Below are 25,305 nucleotides of genomic sequence, written 5' to 3' on the forward strand. Positions count from 1 at the left end.
TTAAATTTATTTATAATTAAATTATGAGAATTTAATTTTAGTAATGTAATATATTAAGAATAATAATAAATGAATTATAATAAAAATTAAAATTATGAATATATTAGAATTGTACTCACGCCACACACAAAAATATAAATTTATTTTGGTTTTGGTTAAGATAATTTACATTTATTCTAATTTTATATTTTGAAAATATATTTTAATTTAACTATAAGTAAGGAAGAATAATGAGACATATTGATAAATATATTAAAAATAATAAAAATAATTTAGATAAGAGAGAAAGTCATATACATAATAGTAAGAGAGGTTGTCTATATGTTTAATAACCTCAACACCAGAAGAGGAAGAGATGATGCAGACATATTTAATAACCTTGACGTCTTTGCCCAATAATCGATTATATATATGTGAAAAGACACTATGTAAATTATATGATAATTTTTTTTTTAAAATTAAATAATATCGATTTTATACCAACGTTTAAAATTACATTAACATATGACCTTTAGAGGAGACATTAACAATCCTTCATTCTCTTTGGCTATCACGAACTGTCTTCTTCATGATCTCCAACACCTCATTTGTCAATAGGAAATGACCTAAACAAAAAAAGATAAGATTCATTCTGAAATTTTCTAGCAGATTTCTCATTTAGATGTGGATTTAGATTGAACCAAAATCACAAACTACAATCAATACAAGTTGGACACAAACCTAAATGATTGGTGGAAAATTGTAGTTCAATATTGTCTTGGGAAAACGTGAATTGAGGAGCCATTACACCTGCATTATTACTTCAAACTAGGGAAGAACAAAATAAGACATATGAGAAAGAAAGAAAGATAAGCAATGGTTAGCAATCTCATCCAATAATGTCAATCCAATCGATCTATAATTTTGTTAGCAATCTCATCCAATGATCCAACAATGAATGTGATGATAGTAAAATTATCAAATTAACAACTATATAACAAAAACAAAAGTAAAATTCAATTGAAATAGAAGAACCTGAAATCAACACGTTCTTTTTTGTATTCTTGGCCAAAATCAACCCATTATTTCCCAATTGAACTAGCATAACCTGAAATCAATTTCAATTAAATTATTATTCCTTAGATCATATTTTAATACCAAAACAGTTGAATAACTTGATACAAATAAACTCACATTTCATTTCTCCCGAGATTAATAATAATACCAGTATTATCGGAAAGATTAAAAAACAAATATATATAAAACATGTAGAATTTAATGAAATGAAGAACACAAAACCAAAACTATCATAACAAAGTTTCTTACACAACTTAGATATTAAAATTGACACACCTATGTAGTGGAAACCAGCACCAAGCCAGGATGGTCAGCCAAGTAACATTTATCCTCCCACTGTATGCAAACAGTTGAAAACTAACAGTGAATATAGAGGTGGTGATTATATATCACAACCAGCAGAATCAAAAGAAAATGATCACTTAAATGTTGAAATTATGGATAAAAATGACAAAAAAAATTGGAAACCATGAAAAATAGGTAAAGTTGAAGTTAATTAGTATGTTAGTATGTGAATATGTATAAATTTTACATAGCAAAATTCATTCATAGGCAATTCATTTATATTGCATAAATTTTACATGACTATTTAAGTTATTTTCTAGAAACTTAGGTAATTATTTAATAGAAGGCCAGATACCTTTAAATATACATGATTATCTATATTCAAGCTCAAGAAATCTGTGTAAGTAACATTCACATTTATTAACAAGGTGCAAGGATATTAACTACCTAGTCTATAACCTTGGATGTCACAGTAGGAATTCTTAGTAGAATACCAATCATCTCTTTTGTCTCCTATCATAGGCCACATTATTCCCCAAGATAGGATACACCCAAGAAGCAAGGATACATTGACTTGGTGTGGACAAATCATTCCAACTCAGATATTTGAGAAGTCGAAGTAAAACATGTCAAAATAATAGATTAATTGAAAGGAACTGGATTTATTGAAGCTTATGTAATTAATCACTTATTTTTTATAGGCTTAGACTAAATATAGGGAAAGATGAAAAGGCACCATCTATTTTCTACAGTAAAGAACCAGAACCATTGGAAGAAGCTCCACAATAAACTTAAGGAGGAAAACTTACCAAGAGTTTTCACTTGCTTCCTGCATATACAAAAGTATTAGAATCATCATATGATCAGAACAAAAATGACTAATAATTTCTAACTAGCAATGAGGATTGAGGAGAATGAGTCAGTTGTTACAATTCTCACTTTGCTAACTAGTAAGTAGGGATGATCAGAGGAAGAAGCAGAACCCTCGCTTTCTCCTCCTAAAGGTATCAGGGTTGGGTTAACCTCGTTTTCCCCTGAAATTGGACTAAGAGCCCCAACACTAACAGATGATGTTGATGGTCTAAGAGAACTATCAGGAGCAAGGCTGCGCAAATACAAATGCAATTCAACAAAGATCATCAATTAATTCATTACAATTATAACATCTAACAACATACCTAGAGCAAGACTGTCAACGCTCACTACAAACAATTTAAAGAGATAGATTGATCGATCACTAAACAAATAAACAAATCAGAAGTTGAAAGTGAGATCTAGAAATGAATTAAGGAGGTTTGGAAGCAGTAGCACTCACGATCGCAATTGAAGAGAGGTGGATGAGAGAGACGACATGCATTAAGAAGAGTCATGGCTTTGGTAACATTCAAAGTGACGCCAAATTGAGCGTTCTTTCTGAAAGCGAAGCAATACACTGAGCATTGTTTTTCAAAACAAAACAGTTTTGATACATGAAAAACAAGTTCCTTGTGGTTTCATATCAGTGCTTCCGGTGGAGACGTAAGACAAGTCATCGACCATTTCGAGGACTATATTAGTACAGCCGACCATCAGTGGTGGAGATTTAGGAGTAGCGGAGGAGTGACCAATGAAGAAAACATAGAGAACTTACAGTAGTAGAACAGGAACCGACTTGATGATTGCCATTACAGATACTTGGATTAGAACGAATTCTGCCTACTTGGATTGGAGTGAGAAATCTGATCACGCAAGATAAGATGAGGGAGAGACGAGAACTGGCTTGCAAAGTGATTTAGGCTTTGAATATTCATTCCTAATGTTTTTAGGTTAAAAGAAATATAAGTGGGCTATTATTTAAAAAATGGGTTGATTGGCCTTATATAATGGATATTTAATATTTGTTTTCAAAATTATAACTTATCATTAGGATGGGTTAAAAATTTATTAAAAAACAATAGGCCTACAGAAAAATATTAGTTAATTGATTCCTAATATTATTCAAAAAAATATGTCAATAGCCTCAGTATTTTTATTTGGTTGCCAATGATGAATAAATAGTGTGTTTGTGAATTTTTTATTGATCATTAGCTACAAAAATATTTTACCGTCACTAAATTAGTCGATGTTGATCCAATTTTTACTAGTGTTTATTAAAAATGTTACAATTTATCTAAAATATTATAAATGAAAATTCTTAACCTTTATTTTTATCAAATTATTTTCTTATAAATTACAAAACATATAAAAACCAAAATTTTGTTTAAAAAATCATGAAATTGTGATAGTGATTCAATAAAGTATTTTTTATATGTTTTTCTTTTAAATTTATTATATAATATTCAGTAATAATTAATAAAACTATATCTTATGTAGTTGCAGTAGTAATAGATTAGTTTGGGCTCAAAATAATTTTAATTGAAAATTTTATAATCTAAAGTTATTTATTATTTATATTTTGGTTAGACATGTCAAAATTACTATGTTAATTTTGAAGAAAATATAAGTATTAAAGTACAAGATTTTCATGATAAAATATAGGTCATTAATCTTGTATGATAACAATCTTTAAGAGAGACGAGTCACCGATCTTTTCAAACACGACGACTTTATCGTGTATTTTTAATAATTATATTGATTTTCCATGATCTATGGTCACTTTTATACATGATTCTTTACTTCCATAAATAAAATTAAAATTGAAAACAAAATCAAATGTGACCCAAAACTTATAACATAAATACAATTTTCTGTAAATGAAATTTCTAAACATTCAAAACAAGAGCCAATTACCATTTGGGGCTCAAACTTTAATTTGAGCCATATAAGGGTCGAACTATTAAAGTTTTGGCCATTTGGTGAATTTTACTAAATGGACATTAAATCCGTCTATTTTAATTTACGTGACAATAAAATGTTTTAACTTAATTTCTACATGTCAAACACGTCATTATTTTTCAACAGGTTCTTTCTTCTCCAAGACATCTTCTTCTTCAATTACTTTTTTCTTCATGCATTTGTTTCTATGATCTATCTACAAGAAATTCTTTAACAAACATTCAATGATTCATGTATTTAGATTTTGGTTTAGATTGGTGTGATTTAGGTTTAAATGATTCTTTCGTTAATGTCATTTAGTTTGATTTAGATTTAAATTTAGATATGTTGAATTTAGGATTTAGATTAGGGTTTTTCTATTTGTTCCTTTTTATATTGGTTTGAAATCTACAATATTCTAATCATCTAGAAGTTCACAAGTAATCTTGACACTTTATTTTGTTTTCTTTTTTAGACAATCATATAGGCTGAAATCATATTCTTTATTTGAGTATATATGAAACTTCACTTAATTCAATTTGATTTTGTTCATCTTTCGTGAATAATATATCTAAAGTTTAGATAATGACTTTCATATTATGGATTAGAAAGTAATAGTAGATGTGTTTTTCTTTAGAATATTATAATCAATTCATATTACAGTCATTTATATTCCAGTCAGTTTATTCAATGTTTTGCATATATATGTCATGTAATACTAATACTAATATTAATGAATAATTGATATTACATTAAGTTATTTTTCCATATCTTATGGACAAAGTAACTTTTGTTTTACCTAGTTTTTAATCAAGAATAAGAACACTATTACTAATGGATTTTGCATTAATTCTTTCAAATTCTTGTATATCATTTAGGTTCTGTTTTCATTTTATGTATGTAATATCAATAATAGTAAGTTATTTTTTCATATCATTAGAATTATTTCAGACATGTATATCTTTGAATATTATTAATGAGCATAAAATATTTATGACTTATCAATTGTCTTAATTAAGTCTTATTTTATTGTTCAAATTGTTCATCAAGATATTCTTTTGCATCATGTTTAATAATCTAAATAGGAGAGAGTTTAGGCATTTGAATAGAATAACATAATAGATTTTCAAATATTCAGTAAAATATTCCTCTGTTTTCTGGAAATTAAAATTAAAATTTTTACTTATTAGGTATGATAATGAATATTTACTCCACATAAAACTAACTTTGATAATGAATTTTTTTTTATAATTATAATTAAGCACATCTTGATTATAATGTTTGAAAAACATTCTAAAGGAAATACACATATTAGGAGAAATGAAGAATTTTTTAGGTGAAAATTCTAAAGGCCGTCATTTTAATAATACAGTCGTTACTCCGGAAAAACTCTCTTAAATTCTTAAAATTCATTTGCATTAACACTTGTAACTTTTGTTTTCTTAATATTACATTTTTTTAATGTTTTGCATATTTTCTTAAGTTGTACACTATGGTAAGGAACATGTCATGCCCATTATAGACCTTGATCGATTTTGCTTATATGATATAGTGGACTTTGTGGTTTCTCTCGGACATTGGAATAAAGAAAAAATAGAGTTTGGGTATCGTCTACCAAATCAATAATTAATGACTTTTAACAATGATCAACATTCGCTACATTTATTAAAGCTCTTTAAGACGTTCCTTGAGGTAGATATTTATCTTAAAGTAAACGATGATTCTATACTCCAATATTAGTAATTCAATCAAGTCTTATTCCTATGTCTCTACAAGTTATGGAGGTTGAAAATGATGAAGAAGAATATTTGAAGAAGATATTAAAGTTGAGACAAGTATCGAAGATGTCTCAATTCAATGCAATCTAAAAGATTAATGTGAGGTTGAAAGTGAGTTTTTAGTTGAAGATGAGGATGAAGAAGATGACCCTACTTATGAAGTGGAAGTTGAAGTTCAGTCAGATTATACTAGTGATATGGATGATGAAAAAGATGAAGATGAATTTTCCTAAATATTTTGATAAAAGTAACTCCAGTAGTTATTTAAGGAATTGTAGTGAAGAAAATAATTATGAGGGGTTTGATGATGATGTAATATTTCATCAAGTAAAGAGACGAAAATCTTCACATTTAAAATTAAACCCTTTTGTCCAAGGTGCAGGGAGGTTCATTGTAGTCATGGTTTTTGAATAAAAAAATGATAAAAGATTCTATAACAATTTCATCATGTGATTGCAGAGTTAGTTTAAAATGGATTAAACAAGACTCTTACAAAATGAGGGTGAAATGTAACAAAGAAGGATGTTCTTGGTATTTTTTTGCATGAAAGGACAAAAATAAAGTGGATAATAAAGAATTATCCTGCCAAGAAATGTTTTTATTTTGATAAAAAGAACATGTTGGTCACTACAAAGTATGTTTACATGAAATTTTGCAATATAATTTTAACTTAAAGAGACATATACACAAAAACTCGTCAACAACTTTGTTGGGAGGATTGAAATTGTGATATGAGTTGTTCTTTGATGAATAAAGCTAAAAGAATAGTTTTGGCCAAAGAATGTGACATCGAAAAAGACTTAAATAAGTTATGGAACTGTGGAAGAACAACAATCAAGGAATAATGGTACTTTTATTCTTAAAACCTTCAAAGATGAAACCACGGGTGAAACAAATTTTTATAGAATGTATGTGTGTTTTAAGACATGTAAGAGTGGCTAGATAAACAGATGTAGACCAATAATTGGGGTTAATGGATTTGTTTGATGACTATATGTAAAGGGGAACTACTTTTTGCTATTGGTCGAGATGCAAATGAACACATGTTCTCGATAGTATGGTTTGTGGTAGAAAGAAAGAGTCGACCATGTTGGGAGTGGTTTTTCAAAAATGTAATTTAGGATCTAAAATTAGAAGAAGGAGATAAAATTAACATCATTTCAGACATGAAAAATGTATGTTTTCAATTTACAATTTAATTTCTATGTACAATTTGATCATACAATTTTTAAGAGAAGTTTCTGAATTATTTGAGTTATTTTGTTAAAGATTAATAAGAACAGTTTCTACATTATTACCAAATGAAGTGCATTTATTTTGTTGTAGCCATTATGATAGAATTAGAGACTACGGTCTGACTATTGTGAACAACTTATGATAAACACTTCGATAATAATTCTGTGATGGATTACTATCTGTTTCTATTCTTCACAAATGCTTGAAACTCTTAAAATAGATTCAAGTGCAGAACTGTTTGTTGAATTTAAAGCTTTAGACAATTGAATGTGAATAATAGAAAATAAAGAACACAAAGAGTTTTATGGATGTTCAGAGATAAAACTCCTACGTCACCCCTTCTTCCACAACTAAAAGGATATCCACTAAGACCTTAAATCATATACAACTCACTAATCCAGTTAACTCTCTATTGAACATAACATCCTCTGTTCAATTTACAACACTAAGGTTTCTTACAAAAAAAACAGTATGCAATTACAATGTACTCACAACTACACAGTAACTGATTTTGCGTGTAAGTTAAGAAGACTATTTTTAGACTTGTGTGTTATATTTCGACCGTTGTCCTTGAGCTTCTATTTATATTTGAAGTATACCAACGGTCGAATATTCTTTTTGGACACGTGGCATGTATCCATTGGATGGCCTGCTATAGTACAAGAGTATAAAAGACTTTGAGAATTTAGATCGTGGCCATACCGAATAAGTAGTGCGTCGAATATCCTCAGATCTTGTCATGTACTGGAAAGGTAATTGACATATATCCGCGTACTGATAGAATTATCTGGCTTGTCATCCTATTGAAAGAAGTGGAGCAGGTAGCTAAGTGATCGCAGTTAGAGGGACGCTTTCTTCAGAAAGCTACTAAAGCAAGGCATCATACGTTCTTCTTCGGATCACCTCTAAAGAAGTTATACATCCTATTCTAACTGCGTTGCCCTTTAGACCATGTCTAAAATGAGTTAGACGTCTTTGTCTAACTATGTACTCCTTTAGACAGCGTCTAAATGAGTTAGACGTACTCACCTAACTGCGTTTCCCTTTAGACTGCGTCAAAATGAGTTAGATGTCCTCGTGTAACTACGTTTCCCTTTAGACCGCGTCTAAAGGAGTTAAACATTCTCTTCTAACTCTGTTTTCCTTTAGACCGCATCTAAAGGAGTTAGACGTCCTTGTCTAACTACTCTTTCCTTTAGACCGCGTATAAAAGAGTCAGACGTCCTCGTCTAACTACGCATCCCTTTAGACAACGTTTACAAGAGTTAGACGTCCTTGTATAATTACGCTTTCCTTTAGACCGCGTCTAAAGGAGTTAGACAACCTCGTCTAACTATGCATCCCTTTAGACATCGTCTAAAGGAGTTAGACGTTCTCGTCTAACTACGCTTTCCTTTAGACCGTGTTTAAAAGAGTTAGATGTCCTCATCTAACTGCGCATCCCAGCGTCTAAAGGAGTTAGACGTCCTCATCTAACTACGATTTCCTTTAGACTAGTGTCTAAAGGAGTTAGACGACCTTATTTAACTACGCATCTCTTTAGACAACATCTAAAGGAGTTAGACGTCCTCGTCTAACTACGTTTTTCTTCAGACCGCGTCTAAAGGAGTTAAACGACCTCGTCTAAATACATAAGACGTCTAAGATTACCTACTTCAGTCCGCGTCTGAAGTAACAAAGTATTTTATATTCTCACTTGCACAAAACAAATAGACAATTTAACTTGAACATAGTAACATCATCAAAATTATGTTTGAAGTCATAAAACTCTTTTATATTCTTATAAATTTAATTAAACTTTTTCTTTCTTAATTAACATTCTTTATTTCTTTGTTTTAATTTTTCCCAACAATTTTCCCCTTTTCGATGATGTTAAAACCAAACAACATCAGTTAAGTTGAGAACACAAATTAAAATGAATTCAAACATGTTCAACTAAATTAAAAATACAAAAACGCAAGATAATAGATTTAGGATCCTTCCCTGTTAACTCTAGAATCTGGACCTTGAAGAATTTCTTCCTCGATTAGAAGGTTATGAAGTCGATGCATTTTTTAACCAACACTGTCTCTGTCTCCTCCATGACCATGGCCACCTATATCAGATTGACAACTACCTCTAACACCTTGAGTGAGTTTTCGTTTGTATCGAGTGCCACGAGTGGAAGTTGAACCCCCTCTATTGCTTATAAAAGTTGACCTCCCTCTATTGCTTCCTTCCCCCCTTTTAACATTATCTTAGTTGGCAGCAATGAGAGCTCTTTCTTTTGCAGTAGTAACTTCATCATCTTCGTCAGCTTGGAAATGTCTTGCAGCAGCATCAACTTACTCTGGACGTTCTGCTTTTCTCAATGAATTGGAAACTTCCAACACTTGAGACCAAACATTTTCAATCATGGACCTAGTTTCTTGGTGAAGCTCTAGATTGAATTTCTTTGAATCAACATGATAATCAGAGTGTTGTCTGTACAAATTTTTGTCTATTTCCTTTTATGTAGCAACTATGGAGGAGACGACTTCTTTATTCGTTGCAGATCCCTTCTCAAGATTTTGTATTATGGACGACATGTCCATTAGGTTCTGTTGCATAAAGCCCAATGCATCCATAATGGCAGTGCGAAAGCTTCCGTTTCCAAGAGAAGCTTCCTCTGACGAAGGAGGAGAGGAGGATACAACGTGCGAGTTTGCTGGAACAGATCGAATAGGGTTAATAGGTAGATTTACCTATATAGATTATTCTGGTTCCTTATCTTGGGTGGGTTTTGGAGGAGCATCCTTCATATTCCCGGATTCGTTTCTGTCATCTTTGATCTCACCATCCAACGATTTGGCAAAATTTGAAATGTCACTAGTTTGAGGAGGATCTTTACAGAAATGTTCATGAAGAGACCCTACTATCCTCACAGAAGAGAGGTGATGATTGATTGGAGGAGGGAACATTCTTTCTTCTAAGGAGGAAGATGACTTAACTTTTTCGGATTCTAATGCTCTTTTAGATCGCCCCCCCAGAAGACGGAGTCTTCTCCTGATCACATAGATACAAAGGTTCCCCCTCAACTTGTGGACCTAGTGCCTATTATGTAGTCTTTGAGGATTCCCCCTCAACGGATGAAGACTTTTTTTGTTCGAACATATCTTTATGACAAAGAGTCCAGCTCAGCGTCAGGGGCAACAACTTCCTCTTCTTTGAGAAGTGGGTGATCTTGTCGAGTTTCATACTGGGGCGACGCTCGCCTTGCGGAGAAGGAATGTCATTAAGGCGAGTGCCAGGTTCCTTCTCATCTTCGCAATTTAACTCTATCACTGATGATTCAGAGTAGAAGATTTCAGATTTGGAGGAACCTGTACCATGAGCATATTGGAGGAAGGTAGAGCAATAGGCATGCATAAGCAGGTCAAGTGGTTTAAGATCCTTTTACTTAGTGTTGGCATCCTTGTAAAGGAATAAGGCATGTCCCATTGCATTTTGCACAACAAGTTCTTTTCTTTTAAATGCCTCATGAATACTTGTTGTTTTTGCCAATTTGAGAACATGCTTCACTATTATAATAGTTTCTTCCACTCAGTTTTAATCTCGTTGATGGTGATGATTTCATCATATTATTTGTTCAGTCTGTGATTCATCCAGGCGTTGAAGGTTTCGATCTTCTTAGCATCCTTTGTCTCAACATCATCCATAATAAGGTTAAAGATAAGGTTGGCTTCCGAAAAGTTTTCCGGAACATCTTCAGCAATACCTTTTCCTTTTCTAGGAACTTCGGCTAGTTTGGGAGTAAGCATTGGTTCTGTGAAATAAATGTTTGGAGCCCCTTTAGTTTCTCTTAGAATTTCGAAAGGAGAGAGGGCCTTTTGAAACGCACTTTTTGGAAGTTCGCTTACAATTCTAGTTTCCTTCTAAATGGGTGGTTCTTTAACTATTTCAACAACAGGTGTCGAAACATTCGTCTGAATGATGGCTTGTTCGGATGTAACAATAGTAGTAGTAGTTGGAGGAACTTCGACTTTCTCTATTTCAGCAGTAACATTAGCATTATCAGCTGCTGCTGCTAATTCATCAAGTAGAGTAGACGTGTTTTCCCTGTCAATACATTGATTATTTTGTCCAACTGACTCAATAGTTGGTCCTTAACGTTTTTCCATCATTGGAACTTCAATATTAGGCACTACGGCGGTAGGAGCGTAGGACGTTACCTTAGATGTAATTTTAGAGGCTTTAAATGCCATCGTTTGATCAGCAACCTGAGCAGATGACTTAGCCCACTTCTTCATTCGGTTGGTTGATGGCGATGGCGATGGCGAGAACGTGGATATAGGGATAACAACGATATGGGTACTCACTTGTCTTCCCTATTCAGGGATGGAGTCAGCTTCTCCCGAGTCCCTAATAGACGCCCTCTTTTGGCTATTGGAGCTCGTAGTGGACTCCATAACTGAGGATTTAGCCCTCTTGGAACTCATCATGCGGCTTGAAGTTGCTGGTCGCTTGGACCGAGTGATCAATTGACCACTCGTCTATTGACCGAAGGATTCAAGATTCAACTCTTTCGTGAGTTTCATCCTTTCCAAGGCGCTTTTCACAGAGAATTCATTTAAAATTTGGCAGGGGTTAATGTCCGCACCCGTACCCATAGGGACACCCAAATGTTCCAAGAGCCAGCCGAGTTGGACTGAAATACCAGCACTCTATTTGCTTCTTAGAGAGACCATCTGGCAAGGTCGAGAACAGAGTAGATATGTGAAAAGACACTATGTAAATTATATGATAATTTTTTAAAAATAAAATAATATCGATTTTATACCAAAAGTTTAAAATAATATTTATTTATAATCTGAAATTTTAAATATTTTTTTTAATATTTTATAATTAAGAATCTAATATGTCACAATACCACTTACAATCACATAGTATGTTATTGACACATTTATAATGAAGCACGACGGTCTTATTTAGACCAAGACAACCACTTTCTAAGCATGTTTTTATTAAAAATGTTACAATTTACTTAAAATATTTTAAATGAAAATTCTTAAACTTTATTCTTATCAACTTTTTTCTTCAAAATTACAAAACATATAAAACCCTAGATGTTATTTGAAAATTCATGAAATTGTGCTAGTGATTCAATGAAAAAATATTATATGTATTTTTCTTTTAAATTTATAATATAATATACAGTAATAATTAATAAAACTATATCTTATTATTTCCTTCATGTACGTAGTTGCAACAACAATAGATCAGGTTAGCTCAAAATAATTTTAATTTGAAGTAAAAGAATACGTCAAATAGTTGGTAATCTGAAGTTAATTCTTATTTGTATTTTGGTTAGACATATTAAAATTACTATGATAATTTCAATAGATAAACAAATTTAATTTATTTTATTGTACTATCAATATTTAAATATTTTTTAAATTGTTTTTATAATATTTTACAATTTAAGATACCTTTTTGTATGTTTTATCGTATTTTAAAAATATAACTAATCTAAATTCAAAATAATTTTATTATGTTTTTTCAATTATAAGAATTAAAATCTAATTACAATTTTCTATAATATTTGAAATATAGAAATTGAATTATAAATAAATTTTAATTTGGATGAAACTGAAATTAAAATTTTAATTATAATGTCGTTTATAATTCAAATACATCCTAAATAATTTTCGAAAAAATAATAAACAAATTAGATTCCTAAATTCTAAATAAGTACGAAAATTCAATTAAGAAAATCAAAGTATTAAGGTACATGATTTTCGATAAAATGTAGGTCATTAATATTGTATAATAATAATATTTAATAGACACGAGTTACCAATGTTTTTAAACATGGTCACTTTATAGTGTATTTTCAATAATCTTATCAATTTTCCATGATTTAGGGCCACTTTCATTCATATTCTTCATTTCTACATATAAAATCAAATATTACCCAAACCTTATAACATAAATCAAAATTTCTCTAAATTCTAAACATCCAAACAAAGAGCAAATTAACATATGATCTTGAACTATCAAAGTTTTGGCTATTTGAGCCTATATTAATTGACGTGTCAATAAAATATTTTAATTTAATTTCTACATGTAAAAAACGTAATTATGTTTTAACAGGTTCTCTATTCTCCAATACATCTTTTTTTTAGATTTTGATCCATCTCTAAGAAATTCTTTATCATACCAATAACGATTTAGGTATTTAGATTTTGGTTTTATTTAGGTTTAAATTAGTTTAATTTGGGTTTAAATTCTTTGTTCTTTAATGTTGTTTGGTTTGATTTAGGTTTAGATTGAGATATGTTAGATTTAGGGTTTAGATTAGGAATTTTCTAATGGTTCCTTTTTAGATTAGTTTGATATATAATAGTCATCATCTAGGTACACAAGTAATCTTGAAACTTTATTTTGTTCTTTGGTTTAGATAGTCATTTCTATCGAAATTATTTTCTTTGTTTGAGTATATATAAAATACGACGTGCTTATTTTAGACAAACACGACCACTTTTCAAGCATGTTTTTATTAAAAATTTCACAATTTATTTAAAAAAATTTAAATGAAAATTCTTAACCTTTATTATCAACTTTTTTTTCTTCTAAATTTCAAAGCATATAAAATCTTAAAATTTGTTTGAAAAATCATGAAATTGTTTTAGTGATTGAATAATGTTTTTCTTATATCTTTTTCATTTAAATTTATTATATAATGTTCAGTAATAATTAATAGAACTATATCTCATTATTTTCTCCATGTAAATAGTTACAATATTATTAGATCGGGTTGGGCTCAAAATAGTTTTAATTCGAAGTTAAAGAATAAGTTGTTACAATGGTAATATATCACGTTGGGCTCAAGATAATGGTTATAAAAGTAAAAGAATTAGTCAAATATTTGATAAACAAATTTAATTTATTTGATTGTACTTTCAATATGTAATTTTTTAAAACAAAACAATTTATTTAATTTTTTACAATTTAAGCTACCTTTTACTAAATTTTAGCGTAATTTAAAAATATAACTAATTTATATTCAAATTAATTTTATTATGTTTGTACACATATAAGAATTAAAATTGAATTATAATTTTCAATAACTTTTTATATATAGAAATTTAATTATAAATAAATTTTAATAAGGATGAAACATAAATTAAAATTCTAATTATAATGTCGTCTATACTTCAAACACATCCTAAATGATTTTCGAAAAAATAAAAAATAAATTAGATCCTTCAATTCTTAATAATTACTAATATTCAATTAAGAAAATATAAGTATTAAGGTATAAGATTTTTATGATAAAATGTAGGTCATTAATATTATACAATTAAATTTTTAAGAGAGACAAGTCATCGTTGTTTTCAAACACGGTAACTTTATAGTGTATTTTTAATAATCCTATCATTTTTTCATGATCTAGGGCCACTTTTATTCATAATTCTTTACTTCCACAAATAAAATCAAAATTGAAAATAAAATCAAATATAACCTAAAACTTATAACATAAATCAATTTTTTTCAAAATTCTAAATATTCAAAACAAGAGCCAATTACCATTTGAGGCTCAAACTTTGATTTGAGTCATATGAGGATCGAATTATAAAAATGTTGGCCATTTGTGACTTTTTATTAAACGGATATTAGGTCCATCTATTTTAATTGACGTGGCAATAAAATATTTTAATTTAATTTCTGAATGTCATATAAGTCATTATTTTTTAATAGGTTCTCTACTATTCAAGACATCTTCTACATGTCAAACACGTCATTATTATATATATATATAATAATTAAATAAAAACATATTTTTTTTTATAACACAGACACAAGTCATAAGACATAAAAACATGACGTTGTCTTGACCATGATACAAATTATATCAAGAACACAATTTATAAAAATAACATATCGCAACTTAATACAACACTAAAATATATCTGTTTTTATTTAGTTTATATTTTTACAAATAAAATCTTATATTTATTATATATATATATATTAAATTTATTTACAATTAAATTATCAAAATCTAATTTTAGTAATTTAACTAATTAAAAATAATAATAAATGAATTATAAAAAAATGAAAATTATGAATTGATTGAAATCATACTCACACCACATAATAATATATATATATTAAATAAAATTTATGTTATTATATATATTAATCTTATTATATTAATCATTAAAAGTTTAATTTTAAAATAAAGTCAAATAATATTTTTATTCATATTAAGAAATATATAAATATGTGGCCAATAAAATTATATATGCCTACTTAAAATAATGGATACTTTTGTTATTTATTTATTTTTAAATTTAATAAATTGTAACTTAATAATGAATTTAGAATTTGGACAATAAATAATGAATGGTTAATGAATATATTTTAATTATGACAGTAACCATAATTTTATGATTTAAGTTTAAAAAATAATAACAATTTATTCAATTTATTCTTAATTAATTACATTAAATATAGTACTAAAATAATATTAATCTAATAAAAACATTTGTTATTATAAATATTAATGATCGATTAAAGTTGTAAATAGATGTTTGGGAAGTTATTCTTTACATTTTTTTTATTATCCTTGATAGTCATTTCTTAAAATAAATTTTATATTGATCAAAAATTTAAAATTATTATTCCAAAATCTTAACAAAATTTATTTTGGTTTTGGTTAAGTTATTTATATTTATTCAAATATTAAATATTGAAAAGATAAATTAATTTAATTATATGTAAGGAAGAATAATGAGACATTAAAATAATTTAGATAAGAGGAAGAGATGTTCCCGATATATTTAATAACCTAGACACCAGAAGGGGAAAAGATGATGTAGACATGTTTAATAATCTTAATATCTTGGCCAGATAATCGATTTTATATATATATATATATATATATATATATATATATATATATATATATATATATATATATATATATATATATATATATATGTGTGAAATGACACTAGGTAAATTATATGATAATTTTTTTAAAATTAAATAAAAAATAATATCGATTTTATACAAAAGTTTAAAATAAATTTTATTTATTATCCAAAATTTTAAATATTTTTATAAGCATCATAGTAATATTTTATAATTAAGCATCTAATAAAACACAATATCATCTACTGTTATTGACACATTTATAATTCGGCGCAACATGTTTATTTTATACAACACAATCACTTTTTAAGAATGTTTTTATTAAAAATGTTACAATTTACTTAAAATGTTTTAAAAAAAAAAATTCTAAATATTTATTTTTATCGACTTTTTTCTTCTAAATTTAAAATCATATAATACCCTAAATTTGTTTGAAAAATCATAAATTGTGGTAGTGATTCAATAAAGTTTTTTTCATATATTTTTCTTTTAAATTTATTATATAATGTTGAGTAATAATTAATAGAACCACCATTAATAGATTAAGGTTGGACTCAAAATAATTTTAATTTGAAGCAAAAGAATAAATTAAATGTTTGGTAATCTGGAGTTAATTCTTATTTCTATTTTGATCAGACATATTAAAATTATTATGTCAATTTCAATAAATAAGTAACTTTAATTTATTTGATTGTACTTTCAATATTTAATGTTTTACTATGTAAGCTACATTTCAGTAAGTTGTAGCGTATTTTAAAAATATAACAAATCTATATTCAAATTAATTTTATTTTGTTTATTTAAATATAAGAATTCAAATTTTCTATAATTTTTTAAATATATAAAGTGAATTATATATAATTTAATTAGGATGAAACTCATATTAAAATTCTAATTATAATATCGTCTATAATTCAAACACATCCTAAATGATTTTCGAAAAATAAGAAACAAATTAGATTTTCATGATAAAATGTAGGTCATTAAACTTGTATAGTAACAATCTTTAAGAGAGACGAGTCACCGATCTTTTCAACCACGACGACTTTATTGTTTATTTTTAATAATTCTATCGATTTTTCATGATCTAGATCCACTTTCATATATAATTCTTCACTCCCAAAAATAAAATCAAAATTGAAAAAAAAAATCAAATATAACCCAAAACATATAACATAAATCAAATTTTATATAAATTCTAAACATTCAACACAAGAGAGAATTAACATTTGAGGCTCAAACTTTAATTTGAGCTATATCGAGCTTCAACTATCAAAGTTTTGGCAAGCTTTTTATTAAACGAACGTTAGGTCCGTCTATTTTTAAATTCATCTGCATTAATAATTGTAACTTTTGTTAGCTTAATAATACATTTATTTAATGTTTTGCAGATTTATTCGAGTTATACATTATTCTAAAGAACACCTCATGCCCATTAGAGATCTTGATCGATTTTGCTTCTGGTATTTACAGGACTTTAGAGTTTTTCTATGATATATGGATTAAAAAATTGGAGTTTTTGTATCGTCCACTAAATCAGTAATTAATTGCTTTTAACAATGATCAATATTTTCTATATTTATTAATGGTATTTGAAACGTGCCTTGAAATATATATTAAACTAAAGTAAAAGATTATTATATAATTCAAGATTATAAAATTGTATCAATTCTTCTTCATATACCTCTACAAGTTATAGAGATGAATGTTAAAAATGTGGAGGTTAAAAATGGTGATGAAGAATATTTTGAAGGATATATTGAAATTGAAACAAGTATCGGAGATGTCCCAATTCAATGCAATCTTAAGGTTTAATGTGAGGTTGAAAGTGAGTTTTGAAGATGAGGATGAAGAAGATGACCCTACTTATGAAAAGGGAGTTGAAGTTGAGTTAGATTATACTAGTGATTTGGATGATGAAACATATGAAGATTAAAACTGATAACATTAGAAGAAAAAGTTGAGAATAATTTTTAAAACTTCTAATTGAAGATCAACATTTAGAAGAAAAAGATAACATTAACATATTTTAGACATACAAAATATATGTTTTTAAATCACAATTTTATTTCAATGTACAATTTAATATGTAAATATGATCACACAATTTTTAAGAATAGTTGTTGAATTATTTGATTTAATTTTTGTTAGGGATTAATAAGAACCATTGCTGCATATATTTTGTATTCCGCAATTTCTATATAAATTAAGATAGAGGAGGAAATATAGGTGAAGACTTGAAATTATAGTTTTGGAAGCGTGCTCGAACCACCTATTTAGAACAATTTGATGTCAATTTAAGAGTACTTGAACAAACCAAACAAGGAGTCGGTACTTCTGTGATCCTAATTATTGAGAGAAGATGGTCAGAGGCATACCTAAATAGTATCCAAAGTGTGACATGGTAGACAACACTATTTGTGAAACATTAAATTCATGGATATTACTAAGTAGATCAATGTCTATCATTAACATGTTGGAGAACATCTGATTGATGATAATGAGAAAGGTTTGTCGCTTAAGATAGGAAATTGATATGAATTGGATTGGAGATATTTCTTTAGTCGCAATGTAGTGATTCAAACTTGCAAAATTAATGAATCATAGGTGCACATTGAACTTTAATGGAGAATTCGGGTATGAGATCACTAAAGGAATAAATAGACATACCGTATACATAACAGAAAGAAGTTGCACATATAGACTATGGCAACTCACATGTATATCTTGTGCACACTATGTTTGTACTATATATTCCATTATGGTGGAAATTTAGAAGATTATATCTAGAATTGGTATAAGAGAATAACATTCAAGAAGGCATATGAAAAGGTCATTAAACAATTAAGTGGAGGAGCTTTTAATTTTACCTCTTAATGTTCAAAAAACAAGGCGTAGAAAAAATAAAGAAATATATTTTTTATTTTTTGTTGGAAATATATAAATCAACATTTTAAATTATTGAAAGGCATAATGATGATAATACATTTTATCAAGATTATTTTAGCTTGTATATCACATATTTATATATATATTTATATATATATATATATTAATATATATTTTTTATTTTCTTTGTTTTTATTAAAAAAGTGAATGAAAATATTGATATATAAATTAGGAATGTTTTAAAATAAATGAAAGAAATTGTAAGATGATATTACCCATGCCCGTCAAGTTCACATTTACCTACACTACCTGCCAAGTTCACTTACCCAAGTTGCACAATATACCTCTCTCATAGGCTATATGTACTCATTTTTGAGTTGTTATTAATCATATATTATGTCATTTTTGAGTTGTTATTAATCATATATTATGTCATAGGTATTCTTTTTATATACATAATAATATATATAATAGAAGTTTATTATCTTATATATTTATATATATTGATTTTTATTTATTTATTTATTTATTTATATTTGAGGGGAAATAATCAAATAAAATTTATTATAAAACACAAAAAAAAGCTTAAAACAACTTTGACAGTGATAATCTAGAATGAGACCAACTCGGTTGGAGATATTTCATTCACAGGTCATCTCCATCTTAAACTCAAAAAATATTCATGAATAAAAAGAATAAAATAACAAGAAGACTAAATGAAATAGATATTAGTAAATAGTTATCCACTATTTTATATACTTGGATTCACAAATAATAGTTATAGATAAATCAATGAAACCGTAAGTTTCTAGTATTAATAAATCGTTTATAAAGATGGATATAGGTTTTGAATCATCGAAGAATGTAAGACAAACGAAGAGAACTAGTAATAAATTTTTGTAATAAATTTTAGTAAAATAACAAATTAAAATATTAATAAATGAATTATAAAAAATTATAAATTATAAATATATTGGAATCATACTCACACCACAAATTTATGTTATTATATATATCAATCTTATTATAATAATTATTAAAATTTTATTTATATAAATAAATTTTCTTTTATTATAAAATAAAGTCAAATAATATTTTTGTCCATATTAAGAAAAACATAAATATGTGGCCAATAAAAATTGTGTGTGCTTACTTAAAATAATGGATATTTTTTTTTTGCTTCTTTTTTAAATTTAATAAATTGCAACTTAAAAATGAATTGGACAATGAATAATAATTTTTTAATGAAAGTATTATGATTTTATTTTGTAATTAATTAACAACTTAAAAATGACAGTAATATTAATATTAATTTAATGATTTAAGTTAAATAAAATATTAATAATTTATTCGATTTATTATTAATAAATGACATTAAATATAGTACAAAATTATATTAATCTGATAAAAATATTTGTTTTCATATATATTAGTGACCGATTAGAGTTATAAATAAATGTTATTTCTTTACATTTTTTTATTATCCTTCCTAATCATTTTTTACAATAAATTTTCTAACATTTTAAACAAAATTTCAAACTTATTTTTCTAAAATCTTAAAAAATTTTATTAAAAATTTGTTTTTGGTTCAGATAATTTATATTTATTCTAATATTAAATATTAAAAAGGTAATTTAATTTTATTATAGGTAACGAAGAATAATGACACATATACATAAACATATTAAAAATAATAAAAAATGATTTAGATAAGAAAGTCGTAGCCATAAGAGGAATATATGTTGCCGATTTGTTTAATAACCCGACACCAGAAGAGGAAGAGATGACGTTTTGCTCGGTAATCGATTATATATATATATGAAAGGACACTAGGTAAATTATATGATAATATTTTTAGAAATTAAAAAAAAAATATAATATCAATTTAAATTTATTATATAATGTTCACTAATAACTAGTAGAATTATATCTCATTATTTCCTCCAAATAGATCAGGTTGGGCTAAAAATAATTTAATTCGAAGTAAGAAAAGTAGGCGCTCTATTTAAAAAAAAGGATGTCCTTACCTAACTTCCTAAAGTATTTCCCATACTAGGATAAAAATCCAATAAATAGAAAATATAATTTTTTTCTATCATTTGTGAGTAAGAATATGTTAAATATTTGGTAATATGGACTTAATTCTTATTTGTATTTTGATTAGACATATTAAAATTACTATGTTAATTTCAATAGATAAACAAATTTAATTTATTTAATTGTACTTTTAATACTTAGTAGTTTACTATTTCAACTACTTTTAGTAAGTTTTAGCATATTTTAAAAATATAATTATTCTATATTCAAATTAATTTTATTTTGTTTGTTCAAATATAATAATTAAAATTTTCTATAATTTTTTAAATATAGAAATTTAAATATAAATAAAATTTAATTAGGATGAAACTGAAATTAAAATTCTAATTATAAAATCATCTATAATTCAAACACATCCTAAATGATTTTCAAAAAAATAAGAAATAAATTAGATACCTAAATTTTCTAAATAAGTACAAAATTTCAATTAAGCAAAAGCAAGAATTAAGGAACAAAATTTTCATGATCGAATATAGGTCATTAATCTTATATAGTAACGGTTGGGTCAATTTAGTTTGATTAACGTTATTTTAATGATGTATTAGTAAAACTTTGAATAGAATGAAGCTAAGCCGTGTAATTGTTTTTGTGTTGGTGCATCAAAATATGCTAAATTAGATATGAACTGAAACAGACTAATTAGACGTGTTGCTAGTTAGACGTGCATTGTAACCGATACGTAGTTAGACGTGCAGTCTAACAGATACGTTGTTAGACGTGCAGTCTAATAGATACATTGTTAGAAGTGTAGTCTAACAAATACGTAGTTAGATGTGCATTCTAATAGATACGTTGTTAGACGTGCAGTCTAATAGATACGTAGTTAGACGTGCAGTCTAACAGATACTTAGTTAAACGTGCAGTCTAACAGATACGTAGTTAGACGTGCAGTGTAACATATACGTAGTTAGACGTGCAGTGTAACATATACGTAGTTAGATATGTAGTCTAACAGATACGTAGTTAGACGTGCAGTCTAACAGATACGTAGTTAGACGTGTAGTCTAATAGATACGTAGTTAGACGTGTAGTCTAACAAACATAGTTAGACGTGTAGTCTAATTCCATTAGACTTGGTGGTCTAATGGAGCACGTCTAATTCCTCTCTTCGGTAGTTGTTTGAAGTTAGCATACGTCTACCCATGATCAACTAGTTGTAAGCTACTCCTGCTCCACTCATCTGTGTAGACCGGTACGCCAACTATTTGTATCCAATGAATGAACACTACGTACGTGAATATTCCTCCCACTACTTGTCCAGTAAAGGACATTTCCATAAGAATATCTAGCGCACTACCAGTTCGGTACGGCCACGATCCTTATGCACAGAGCCTACTGTACTCTTGTACTATGGAGGCTTTCCAATGGGCGTGTGTCACGTGTCCATCTAGAAGATCCGACCATTGGTGTCCTAACTTTATATATATATCCTCAAGGACAACGGTCGAGGTACTACTACGAGTGACAAGTTTTAAAAAGTCTTTACAAGCCTTACAACAAGCTTACCAGCCTTACCTGCTATCAATCTCATACTCTTGTACTCTTAATCATATTGTAAGTTGAACAGACACTTTTCTGTTCAATAGTTAGCTAGCCAGTAGACTGTATTTGATTCAAAGAAGTTTAGTGAATCCTTCCAGTGGTTGGAAGAATGGGTGACATAGGAGGGTTTTGCTCCGAATATCCATAAACTACTTGATGTGTCATTTACATTCTGTCTTTTCTTCTCTCATGGTTTATAGCTTCAAACCTGAGCAAATAGTTCCGCACTTGAAACGCTTCAAGTGTTTGCAAGGGTTTGTGAAGAATAGAAAGTGATATTAAGCCCTAACATGATTTCTATCAAATTATTTTCCAAAAGTTGTCATCAATAGTTAGACCCCCGTCTCTATTGATTACACCGATCCTATCAATTGGTATCAGAGCATTGTTTCTATTCTCAAGCTATCACCAAGAATGTCGACCATATCCAAAGATGACAGTTCCACCGCAATCCCTACGTTCTCAAAAGAAAACTATATCGTGTGGAAGAAGAGAGTGTGCTCATCTTTCCTCTGCTTGAAGAAAGAAAAGAAAATTTCAATCTCATGGAAAGAAATGCTGCTGCAGAAGAAAAAGCCTTAAAGAGACTTGATCAAATCATGCAAAGCTATAGCTCAACGGTTCTCAGATTTATTCATAACGCCGACTGTTCAGGGTTGAATCCATTTTATAATCCATGAGATAAAGACGAACCAATACAAATCTTTGACCATAATCCATTTTATAATTCACAAGAAGAAGAGAAAGTTGTTGCTCATCTAATTGAATTGGGAAATTTGCCTGCTGAAGAGAAACGCCTGTTGGCGCAACCTATTATCAATCAGACTCATGATCCCGTTCAACCTGATCCAATTATGGTAGAAGAGGAGAACATTGATGAAACTATTCAACCGCCTGTTTAACAAGAATAATTAGTATTAGAAACCCCTATTCTAGAGGTAGAAAAATCTATAGTAAAATAGACAGAGGCTGATCAGCCTATTGAAGCATAATCTGAGGAGGAACTCTAGAAAGAAGACGAATATGATAAGAGTCCTTCAGCCGAGGGGGAACAAGCTGAAAACGAAAATTCATCAGAAGGATTTCCATCTCCTCGATCCTCTCCATAAATAACAGCTACGAACATTTTTGAAAGAGTTATTGATTTACCCCTTCATCATGGAGAAACTTCAGAACAGATTCTTAAGGTTTATGAAGACATTCTCAGAGATCAAGAGAAGTCTAAAAATGCATCTAAGGAACAAGTACCAGAGTATTCTATGTAGGTTTATACTCATGTTAGTCCCATTCGTACTGCCAACTCTCAAGAAGTGTCATCTACTAAAGAAACCTCCCTTGGAGGAGAAAAGCTCTTAAAGTCTATGGCGGAGATGATGAGTACTCTTCATAAGAATATGTTGGATATGTAGTCTAGAATTTCGAATCTTGAGAAGGGATACAGTTTAAAAAAGAAAGAATTTTCTTCTTTTCTGGCAACTCAGTAAGAATTGGAGAAGACAGTGAAGAGAAATACTTACGAAGTCAACACTACCTATTCCAAATTTGAAAGAATCTTTTCAAAAGACTATCATCGAAGTTTGAGGAACAAAGGGAATTTTACCTGAATCTTCATCAGGAAATTATGACAGGAATGAATCTTTTTTAAGATCAAATGGTTGAAGTAACCAAGCATATGAATAGAGTTGACGCTGAACGTATGGAACAAGCTGACTCTTTTGCAAGATCGATTCAAGCAATGGAAGACGCTGATGTTGTCCCTGAGAAAGAGAAAGCCCTTATTGCCCTTGAAACTGATAATGTTAAAAAGGGGGAAGGTGTTGAGTTATGGAGCTTACACTTAAAATAAACTTTACATTGTTACTTAGAGTTTATTGAGTTTTCTTTTTTTGGTTTTGTGCTTGGGCCTGACCAAAGTTATTTAGGTTTATTACCTGAATTTTTACCCTTTAAATAGGTAATTATTAAGGGTTTACATGGTGAAGATAGAATTCTAGAGAGATAAAGTGTGAGGCAAAAACTCTGTATTCCTTCTTCTTCTTCATAGTGAATCTGGTGGTGGTGAAGTGGATGTAGCTCAATTTGAGTGAACCACTATAAATCTGTGTGTTCTTGTATTCTTCTTTCTTTTGTTTTTACATATTGTTTTCTAGTAGGTCGGATTTGGGAAATACAAATCCTAACAACTGGTATCAGAGCAGCTAGACTAGATCTGAGCATTGGAAACAATGACAAGTGAGAACAGTATAGGACATGGGATTGGAAGATTTGATGGGACAGATTATGCCTTCTGGAGAATGAAGATTGAAGATTATATTTATGGAAAGAAGCTTCATGTTCCTTTGAGTGAGAAACCAGAGAAGATGGATGAAGTTGAATGGAAACTCCTTGATAGACAGGTTTTGGTAGTTGTCCGATTGACGCTAGCCAAGACGGTTGATCACAATGTAGCAAAGGAGAAGACCACCATGGGTCTAATGAAAGCTCTTAGTGATATGTATGAGAAACCATCTACTAACAACAAGGTACACTTAATGAAAAGACTTTTTTACTTAAGAATGGTTGATGGTACTTCTGTCACTACTCATTTGAATGAATTCAATACAATTGTGAATCAATTGCTATCTGTTAGATTGATTTTGGGGATGAAGTTAATGCCCTGATTTTGTCAGCATCTCTACCAAATAGTTGGGAACCTATGAGGGCAGCAATTAGTAATTCAGTTAGAAATGTT

The 25,305-nt window shown here is 28.6% G+C and overlaps 1 long non-coding RNA gene across 1 annotated transcript; it reads right to left on the reverse strand.

The window, feature by feature from the left end:
• Positions 1-516: 516 nt before the first annotated feature.
• On the reverse strand, positions 517-1,408 carry LOC124944592. The gene is made up of 3 exons (XR_007099939.1): positions 1,333-1,408; positions 721-1,087; positions 517-605 (listed from the first exon to the last, which is right to left on the reverse strand). It is a non-coding gene; the product is annotated as an uncharacterized LOC124944592 (long non-coding RNA).
• Positions 1,409-25,305: the final 23,897 nt, after the last annotated feature.

The sequence above is a fragment of the Impatiens glandulifera genome, chromosome 7 (assembly GCF_907164915.1).
Source record: "Impatiens glandulifera chromosome 7, dImpGla2.1, whole genome shotgun sequence".
NCBI lineage: Eukaryota > Viridiplantae > Streptophyta > Magnoliopsida > Ericales > Balsaminaceae > Impatiens > Impatiens glandulifera.